Below are 10586 nucleotides of genomic sequence, written 5' to 3' on the forward strand. Positions count from 1 at the left end.
GATTTTTTTTTAGTTTGTGTCTAAAACTTTCCTCCATGCACCACAACCTGCCCCCTTTGTCTTACCAGTATAGTTTAACACTGTGGCACCGATAACTCAGTGAATTTCTACTTAATTAAAAACCTTGTGTTAAAAACTGCCAAATATTTAGGATTTTCAGAGGGGTTATGGGTGAGGTGGTAGTGGAGGCATTGCCTTTTAGCACTGAACATAAATATATCACTAGTCCATTCTGTACCATGAATAACTAAGTAAAATGAAGATGCCCCTCCAATAAATGTAAAAAATATATATATACTTTTTAAGGTGTCTCACCATATATTTTAATGATTCGCAATCAGTTGTCCTTTATTTTAAGCTTAAAAAAAAAATGCCAACAGGTACTTCGATTGGAGGAGAGAGATACTTTTGTTTCAAAAAGTCTGGTAACCTAAGCCACCATAACAACATTTACATGTGGAAAAATGCAGAAGTAAATTATGTTGCATTCGTTTTATTTTGTTTTCGGTTTACTGAAACAAAATGGCCACCATGAGAAATTTTGTTACAGCTTCCCACGAATGCTATTCTTTTTGAAAAGGCTATAAACCTATCACCATTATTAAGGGGAATTTTGAGTAACAACTGTCTTTTATCATTAGCTTGTGTATAATAGAGAAAGCAGCTGTTTTTTATATGTTTTTGACAAATCATATTGCAATTTTTTGTACAAAACAGAAGTACTTGTATTCTACAAACAAATATGCTTTATAAGCAGACTGCATTTTTTTTTTCTTAAGGAAGGGGGGTAGCGTGGGGAGCTGCAGGCAGGCATGGGCGCAACCATACAGGGTTTGTTTGTTTGTTTGTTTTTGTTTTTATTCTGCAAATTCAGGGTTTTTATTTATTTATTTTTATTTTGTTAATTTTAGTTTTCCTATCAATACTGGAAGGGATGGAAGCTCTAAAATCATAGGTACAGCTGGCATGTTATAGGATGTGGGTATCATGGATATTTGGCTTAGTACTCCTATTTGTTTTTCCTTTTTGGGACCAATGTTTTTCTGAAAAAGCAAAATGTTAGATAAGAGGGCTTTCAGTGTTAATTGACCAGCATACGACTCGCAATATTATTTAAAAAAAAGAAAGAAACAAACACATTTGGATCCTGCTACCAGTTATATATATATATATATATATTTATTTTTTTCAGGCCATACACTAATCTCAGGATTTCGTAATAAAACAAATAAGAAAAAAATAAAAATGGTAAACCAGTAAATGCATGCACTTTTATTTTAAGTTGCAGTCTTTTCAAAAATTTAAAAAGGGTTTTACGGTTTTGCACAGGTATTTCAGGGGGCGGTCACAACACCGTTAACTTAATTCCTTTTGTTGTTAATTGTTTTAAAACATGCTCACAAAGGGTAACCGAACCTGGTGGCAAATTGTAAAAGAAAAAAAAAAGCCCAGGCATGCATCCCCAGGATACCTTACAACGGGATACAAGAACATCTTACTTTTTTTCAGCCGAGATAAAAGCACAGAGAAAATAAATCATGTGAGTTCTTTTACATATATGTACACCTGTAACACTTATTTTTTTCTGCCTTGTAAATATTACATAAGGGTACATATTCTTATTTGCCCTGGCGTCCACTCTGTATTATCAGTGACTTCCCTATCACCTGTATGTTAAGTTTTAGTGTCATGATCCCCAAATGCTACCCATCTTTTATTGATTTATATATATTTTTTTTCTTTCAGTTTTCATGTGTACAGCAGTATTTTTTAATAAAGGATACAAGAAATTTTGTGTGAGACTTTTGTGTGTTTAATATGGTTTATGAAGTTACTTGGTACACAGAAGATACTAATCACCTTTTTATCATAACATGTACATGCTAGTGCCATCCGTGCTCTTGTCTTAGAGGTTAAAGATTTGCAGGGGCTCAGTCAGGAAATGTTGGTGTAGAATACTTGAGCAAATAACTATCCAAACATGACTACCTCCATATAGTCTAATTTACAAATTATGTCCAAGGTGTAAACAATACTCTTTCACACTTCAGTTTTCCTACTGATATATTCCCACAATATACCCATTGGTCATTCAAACATTTTATACATACTGATTTAGTAGTGAATGTCCCGATTTGTGGTGGTTGTCTCGTTCTCGATTCTCAGTACTACGGGGTGTGGCTATTAAATACAGACTGTACTTGTAAAATATAATCCAGACTGCTTGAGTTGAAAGGGAGTGGGGGAACATTGATTTAGGACTATCCCAAAGAATGTAAAGAAGAAAACGATGAAGCTGTGAGACAGCTGCCAGATTAGCAGCTACAGTACGGCTTTGACCATTGGAAAATAAGAATGCAGCGGTGTGTGGATACAGACGGGTACATACAGTAGAAGGGGATCGGAGTTAAAGTACTTCATATAATTAAACGTAAATTATAGGATCAGTCTCGTTTTTTAATAGCCACACCTGGTATGTCCTGATTCAGGTAAAGTTGGGAGGCATGTCCTAGTGTTTGGTTTCTTTTCATAGCGTGACATTGAAGTGCTGTTTTCGGGGAAGAAAGGGGCTGGCAATGCATGGTCACAGCAGCGCAGTCGCACACCAATAACGTGGACTTTCCAGATCATTTCTGCAGATTACATGTTGGGTTCTTTGTGGTCCCAGCTCTATTGAACAAGCAACAGTCTCTGAAATACAGTTTAGCAATGACCATTTGCACAGCACTGACTTGCGTAGATGAAATAAAATCTGGCTTAGACTAAATATGTCCTATCAAACCATCCGCCTTCAATATACCGAATACTCTGTAAACATTTACTGTTATGGAGAGGACTACAAAACTAGAAATAGCTGACAAAGTTTGTTTAATATTAGCATCATCCAATACTTGTGTAATAGTTTGCAAACTGGTGATCTGACCTGAAGCTAAGGTTCTCCAGAAGGTGTTAGTCCTTAGTGTGAGGGGAGTAGTGATAGATCAATAACTACTATCTACATGAAGCCTTTTAACCATTTTCCACGCTTGAGAAATCTACAGTGGTGTCTCTGTAGCATCCATAAGGAATATTGGGTAGACTTAGTACAATGGGGTATAGACGGGGTCCAAAGGAGCCAGTTCACTTTAAAATTCTTCAACTGGGTGTGCTTGCTCCTCCCCTCTATGCCCCCTCCCACAGGCAGTTTAGAAAAAAGTGTCCTCAGGGGAGGCTGCACATCTCAGCTCCAGAGCGTTTTCTTCAATTTCTTTTTCATGTTTGTTAATTTCGGTATGCTGTTTGGGCAACAGCATACCTGCACCGTGGGAGTTGGTGGGGGGGGGGGGGGGGTGGCCACCGGCCTTATGAGGTGCAGAGCCGTTTCCCAGCTGCAGGACCACCGTCCTGAGGGGTTGTTGTTCAGTGGGGCTCTGCGCCTTGGCTGCCGCAGCACGCCGCACACCCCTAACACTGCCTGAAGGTGACTACTAACCATGGGCCCACTAGGGGGGTCCCCTGGTTCACTGTGCGGCTGAACGCGGGCACGGCATACGGGACCCTCCCTGGGGGGGTCCCGCTAAGATCCCCCATGTAGACTGGCACAAAACCGCTTAAACTAGCACTACTTGTGATGTTTTTAAGCTGAAAGGAGACTTTGCCAGTATAATATATCACTATAACTCCGGCGCCATTGGAGGGGGCGGAGCTTACTCAGAGCGGGACCAGAGGTCGACACCCTGAGGAAGACATAATTGTTGAAATGCGTTGGTTTGAAAGCGCTGTGGAGGCTTTGGGAAGTACTTGAACTCGGAATTTACACCAGTGATCACGGCCTTGAGGTGGACATACTGTCAACAAACCCCCTATAAGTTACAAACCCCTATAAGTACTGGACAACAAACCCCTATAAGTTACGTATCCTTTGGTTTCTAAAATCTATACTAAATTCATGAGTTTGAAGTACACACAGCTTTTAAATTATTTATTGTTGTAATTTTACATATGTATATGGGTTACTCAGACGTCCCCTCTTCTTCCTTTTCCTGAAATGAATTTTTTTTTTTGAGATTGAAATCGGAAAGGAGAAAAGAGGAGGAGTGACGGTGAAAAGTTATCTTTATGTGAAAGACATCGTATTGATAACAGTAAGTTGGGTACGCCCAATATCTGTCGACTCTCTTATTATTGGGGTAAAGATACCTTTATGAGATTTATACAGCCCCGCTAGCAGTAAGTTGGGTACGCTCAGTTATTATGACCCCGTATATACATCACTGAGGTGGCCCTGTAGGAGATATTGACACCTGTTTTAAGTGGAAAGTGTGAAAAACCTTTATGGGAAATATCTACCCCTCTCAGATGTGAGTAAGGTACGCATCCTTCATACTATAAAACAATAGGTGGCTGATACACCTATTTGGATTCATCACGGTGGTGAAGTAAGGGAAACATTTTATTTTCAGATTGTACTACAATATTTTTTCATTTTTTTCCCCTCATACGTACTAGAGGATGCTGGGGACACCATAAGAACCATGGGGTATAGACGGGATCCGCAGGAGACATCGGCACTTTAAGACTTTGAAAGGGGTGTGAACTGGCTCCTCCCTCTATGCCCCTCCTCCAGACTCCAGTTTTAGAATTGTGCCCAGGCAGACTGGATCCACTTAGAGGAGCTCTACTGAGTTGCCCTGGGCAGCATAAACCTCATCATTTAAGGCTGGCAAAGTGGATTATAAGTGCCTAGGCACTGGATTCTAACCCCCGCCAGCATATGTATCTTAAAAAAATAGCGGGGCTGAAGCGCACTATTAAGGGGGCGGGGCTTAGCCCTCACAGCTCTCATCAGCGCCATTTTCTCTTACACAGAACTTCAGAGACGCTGGTCCTTCATCAACACTGCTGTACAAGTAACGGTGCAAAATGGGGGGGGGGGGCCACAGTTAATTTGGTGCAAATATAACTTATTATACAAGCGCTACCGGTCTGAGGCTTTATATTAACGTTTCAGAACCGGGATTGAGTGCTGGGTTGTGAGCTGGCAAACACCCTCTGTGTTTCTCTGACAGGCTTTACTGTGGGTCTGTCCCCTATTTGCCCACTGTGTCGGCATGTCTGAGGCTGAGTGCTCTTCCCAGGAGGAGACTGTTAGGGACAGACACGGCTATGGGAGTGACCCTGTCGGCACCGCCAAATCCTGATAGGGTAAATGTGTTGAATGCCTTGAATGCTAATGTGGCTCTTATTAATGAGATTCGATAAATCTGAATCGCAGAACCAGGCATGGAAGAAATTTGTGGAGGATGTGTTATCACAGGTCCAGACCCCCTCGGGGGCACATAAATGTTAGTTTGCTCAGTTGGCAGACACAGATACCGACACGGACACTGACTCCAGTGTCGACTATAGTGATACCAGATTAGACCCGAAATTGGCAAAGAACATTCAGTACATGATTGTGGCGATAAAAGACGTGTTACATATCACTGAGGACCCGGCTGTTCCTGATACTAGGGTCTGTATGTATAAGGGAAAGAAACCTGAGGTAACGTTTGCAAATACAGTGATACAGTGCTATATTGATGTCCAAAACCAGTACATCCATTGAAGGGGGCTTATGACATTTTATGATATCCGGATCACTTGATGTCAGTTGATTTCCATCTCTGCTCCCCATTTGGTACGGCTGGTTGTCCATTTGTGTTTTATTTGTCAATTTTAATAAAGAAAGGGTTCTCTTTGCCCTAATTGGTTTCCCTTTTTAAATTTCATACCCACCATATGAGTGATATCTATACTCGGCATATGGGCCACAGAGGAAATAATACACACGGAAAAGAAACCTTTATGTGCTTTCTACCTTCTATTTTCAAGTAAGCATACACGTAAGGATCTATTACCGTATCTTCACGGCATCACTTTGGGTGACCCCATAAGAAGTTGGACGTCTTTTTTCTTTTCTGGGACCATCTTCATCACCTAGTTCTCCCTTAACACAGTGGAAAGAACTTTAGTGCCCATACAGGATTACACTATTGTATTTTTTGTTTCTCTTTTTTTATGTACAATATGACATCGCTGTGAGGACTGTTTAAAACAAGGGGACATTTGGAGCGCAGAAAGTGAGACTGTATTTTTTTGTTACATATTGTCTTTGTAGGTTGGTGACCTATCTATACTGTCTACTGCTGCTCCATATTGCAGCGCCTTAGGAAGATTTTTTGTATTTTCTACGGAATTAGAGTTTTTCTTCCAGAAGAGTAGGCTCTGGAAATTCAGAGTTTGGTCAAACAAATTCTGAAACCAGCGAGAGTATCAATTCATCAGTGCACTCGATTGCTGGGAAAGATGGTGGCGGCCTACGAGGCCATTCAGTTTGGCAGATTCCATGCCAGAGTGTTTCAGTGGGACCTATTGGACATGCACATGCACCGGAGAATCCTGTCCTCCAAGACCAGAATCTCACTCCTGTGATGGCTGCACAGCTCTCACCTCCTAGAGGGACGCAGGTTCGGGATCCAGGACTGGATCCTAGTAACCACGGATGCGAGTCTCTGAGGCTGGGGAGCAGTCACACAGGGGGAAACCTTCCAGGGAAAATGGTCAAGCCAGGAAGTTTGTCTACACATAAACATCCTAGAGTTAAGGGCCATTTACAACGGCCTCCTTCAAGCGGAACGTCTTCTTAGCAACCTGCCCATCCTAATACAGTCGGACAATATGACAGCAGTAGCGCACATAAACCGCCAGGGCGGAACAAAGAGCAGGGCAGCAATGGCAGAGACCACAAAAGTTCTCAGCTGGGCGGAAAGACATACATAGAAACATAGAATTTGTCGGCAGATAAGAACCACTTGGCCCATCTAGTCTGCCCCTTTTTTTTTTTTTTATATTATTTTTATCTCTAACCTTATTTGATCCTTATTTCTTTGTAAGGATATCCTTATGTCTATCCCATGCATGTTTAAATTGCTCTACTGTCTTAGCCTCTACCACCTCTGATGGGAGGCTATTCCACTTGTCCACTACCCTTTCTGTGAAATAATTTTTCCGCAAATTTCCCCTGAACCTCCCCCCCTCCAGTCTCAGTGCATGTCCTCGTGTCCTATTGCTTCTCTTCATTTGGAGAATGTTTCCCTCCTGGACTTTGTTAAAACCCTTGATATATTTGAAAGTTTCTATCATGTCCCCCCTTTCCCTTCTCTGCTCCAAACTATACATATTGAGATTTCTTAGTCTTTCTGGGTATGTTTTGTGATGTAGGCCATGCACCATTTTAGTTGCCCTCCTTTGTACAGTTTCTAATGTATTAATATCCTTTTGAAGATATGGCCTCCAGAACTGAATACAGTATTCTAGATGAGGCCGTACCAATGACCTATACAGTGGCATTATTACTTCTTTCTTTCTGCTGCTGATTCCTCTCCCAATGCAGCCGAGCATCTGACTAGCCTTCCTCATTGCCTTGTTACATTGCTTACCTGCCTTTAAGTCATCTGAAATAGTGACTCCTAGATCCCTTTCCTCCTCAGTAGTTTCCAGTATAGTGCCATTAATACTGTATTTAGCTTTAGGATTTTTGAGACCCAAGTGCATGATTTTGCATTTTTTGGCATTAAACTGTAATTGCCAGACTCTTGACCATTCCTCTAGTCTACCTAGATCCTCAATCATTTGTTTTACCCCACCTGGTGTGTCTACCCTGTTGCATACCTTTGTGTCATCTGCAAAAAGGCATACTTTCCCTTTAATGCCATTTGCAATGTCCCCAATAAAGATATTAAAAAGCACTGGTCCAAGTACAGATCCCTGGGGTACTCCACTGGTAACATTTCCCTCCTGTGAATGCACTCCATTTACCACAACTCTCTGTTTTCTATCCTTCAACCAAGATCTTATCCATTCAATAATCCTAATATCCAATCCCAAACTTTCAAGTTTATTTAGCAATCTGAGATGTGGAACTGTCAAAAGCCTTACTAAAGTCTAGATAAGCTATATCCATGGCTCCACCTTTATCCATCACTTTAGTCACACAATCAAAAAAGTCAATAAGATTTGTTTGATATGATCTCCCCCCAGTGAATCCATGCTATTTGGGATCCAGTAAATTGCCGGATTTGAGATAATCTACAACTCTTTCTTTTAAGAGTGTTTCCATCAATTTCCCTACTACTGATGTAAGACTCACTGGTCTGTAGTTGTTTGCCTCTTCCTTGCTTCCACTTTTGTGCAGTGGGACTACGTTTGCTCTTTTCCAGTCCCCTGGAATTACTCCTGTAGCTAATGACTGGTTGAATAATTCTGTCAATGGTGCTACCAGCACCTCTTTAAGTTCTTTTAGTATCCTTGGATGTATCCCATTTGGCCCCATAGATTTGTCCACTTTCAGCTTTGAGAGTTCTGTTAGGACCTTTTTTCCTCTGTAAATGTACTTGTTTCATTTTCCTGAATATCCCTGCAACTTAACTGTGGCCCCTTCCCCTCTCTTTCAGTAGTAAATACTGAGCAAAAATAATCATTAAGATGATCTGCTATTAAATTGTCTCCTTCAACAAGACTCCCAGTGTCCGTCTTTAGTTTTATAATTCCGCCTTTTGTTTTTCTCCTTTCGCTTATATACCTAAAAAAAAGTTTTGCCTCCTTTACCCACTGATTGGGCCATTTTCTCCTCAGCTTGTGCCTTTGCACATCTGATTACCTTCTTTGTCTCCTTCTGTCTAACAAGATATATATCTTTTTGTCTTCATTATTTTGTGTCTGCTTATATTTCCTAAAAGCCATCTTTTTTGCTCTCACAATATTTGCTACTTCTTTTGCAAACCACACTGCCTTCCTTTTCCTTGTGTTTTTCCTAACCGTTTTGATACAAAGGTCTGTTGCCTTCAATATTGCACATTTTATTGTTTCCCACCTCTCCTGCACTGTTTCCAAGTTCCTCCACTCTGCCAAAGAATCGCTTACACATTTTCCCATCCCTACAAAATCAGCCTTCCTAAAATCCAACACCTTTGTTTTTGTATGGGACGAGTCAGTCTGTCTTAATGCTGAACCATACTGCTTGATGATCACTGGATCCCAGGTTTTCACCCACTTTTACATCCGATAATCTGTCTCCATTTGTAAGTATTAAGTCTAATATTGCGTCTTTCCGAGTGGGCTCCCTCACCAATTGGTGGAGGGATGCTCCCTGAAGGGAATTTAAAATGTTCCTACTTCTAGTGGAACTAGCAACAGACACCTCCCAGTTTACATCAGGAAGATTAAAGTTTCCCATGATTATTACCTCTCCTTTTAATGCCATTTTAGTTATGTCCTGCAATAGGTTCTTGTCAAGTTCCTCTTCCTGACCTGGTGGCCTGTATATCACGCCAATACGAATAATCAACTTTTCCCCTGTTTCTATGGTCACCCAAAGGGCCTCAGTTTTTTCTTCAATACTTTGTATTAATGTAGTATTTATGGCATTTTTTACATACATTGCTACCCCTCCTCCGATTTTTCCAATTCTGTCCTTCCTAAATAAAGTATATCCCGGTATAGCTATGTCCCAGTCATGATTTTCATTGTACCATGACTCTGTAATTGCCACAATGTCTAGATCATCCCTTGTCATTATTGCAGTTAGTTCTGGGATTTTATTTCCTAAGCTCCTAGCATTTGCACACATAGCTTTTAGAGTTTTGTTTGTGCTTTTTCTGTTCCTAGCTATGTTCTTCTCTCTGCCTATTTTTATTTGGTTTTGATCTGAATTATCTTCTGTTGCTGTGGATATGCTTCCTATTCCCTTTGCCTGCAGAAACAATACCTCTGTGTTGGGGGAGCAGATTTCTTTATTCCTGTTTGGTTCACTGCCCCCCTTTGTTAGTTTAAATAGTTCTTGATGAAGCATCCAAACTGTTCAGTTAGTATTCTTGTTCCCCTTGAAGATGGGTGCAGACCGTCACTTTTGTATAAGCTCCTATCTTGCCAGATGGTGTGACTGTGGCCTATAAATCCAAATCTCTCCTCATTGCACCATGTCCTTAGCCAAACATTTGAAGTTTCTGATGCAATGAGTTCTGTCTTCCCCTCTGTGTACTGGCAATACTTCTGAAAAAGATAGTGGTTGCCACCTGCTTCAGAGCAGTCCCTAACTTCCTAAATTTATCTTTTACAGCCATGAGTTCAGCATTTGCCAGGTCATTTGTCCCTAGGTGGACAATGACATCCACCTCCCCATCTTTTCTTGCTGCCTTTACAATTCTTAGCATGCGCTCTTTATCCCTTGGAGCTGTGGCTCCAGGTAAGCACCTTACTTGTTTCTCTACTTCATTTGCATTTCCCAGATGTATTCCTCTAATAATGGAATCTCCCAAGAGAAGTGCAGTCCTTTTTGGAGATGCAATTTTCCTGTTCCATTTCCTGTTCCTATAGTTGGTAGAAGTCCCCATATCCTCCTGTTCTGTAGTGCCTCTATTAGTTGTATCTTCCAGCCCTGCAAGAGTAGCATACGAGTTTTGCAGTGTCACCGCTTGCGGGAGGTGTCTGTGTCCCTCTAGAAATCTCTGCCCTTGAGAGCCCACAGTAGTCCAGGCAGAATGTCTTCTGGTGGCTCTCTGAGGCAG

Source organism: Pseudophryne corroboree, chromosome 2 (genome assembly GCF_028390025.1).
Source record: "Pseudophryne corroboree isolate aPseCor3 chromosome 2, aPseCor3.hap2, whole genome shotgun sequence".
Lineage (NCBI taxonomy): Eukaryota > Metazoa > Chordata > Amphibia > Anura > Myobatrachidae > Pseudophryne > Pseudophryne corroboree.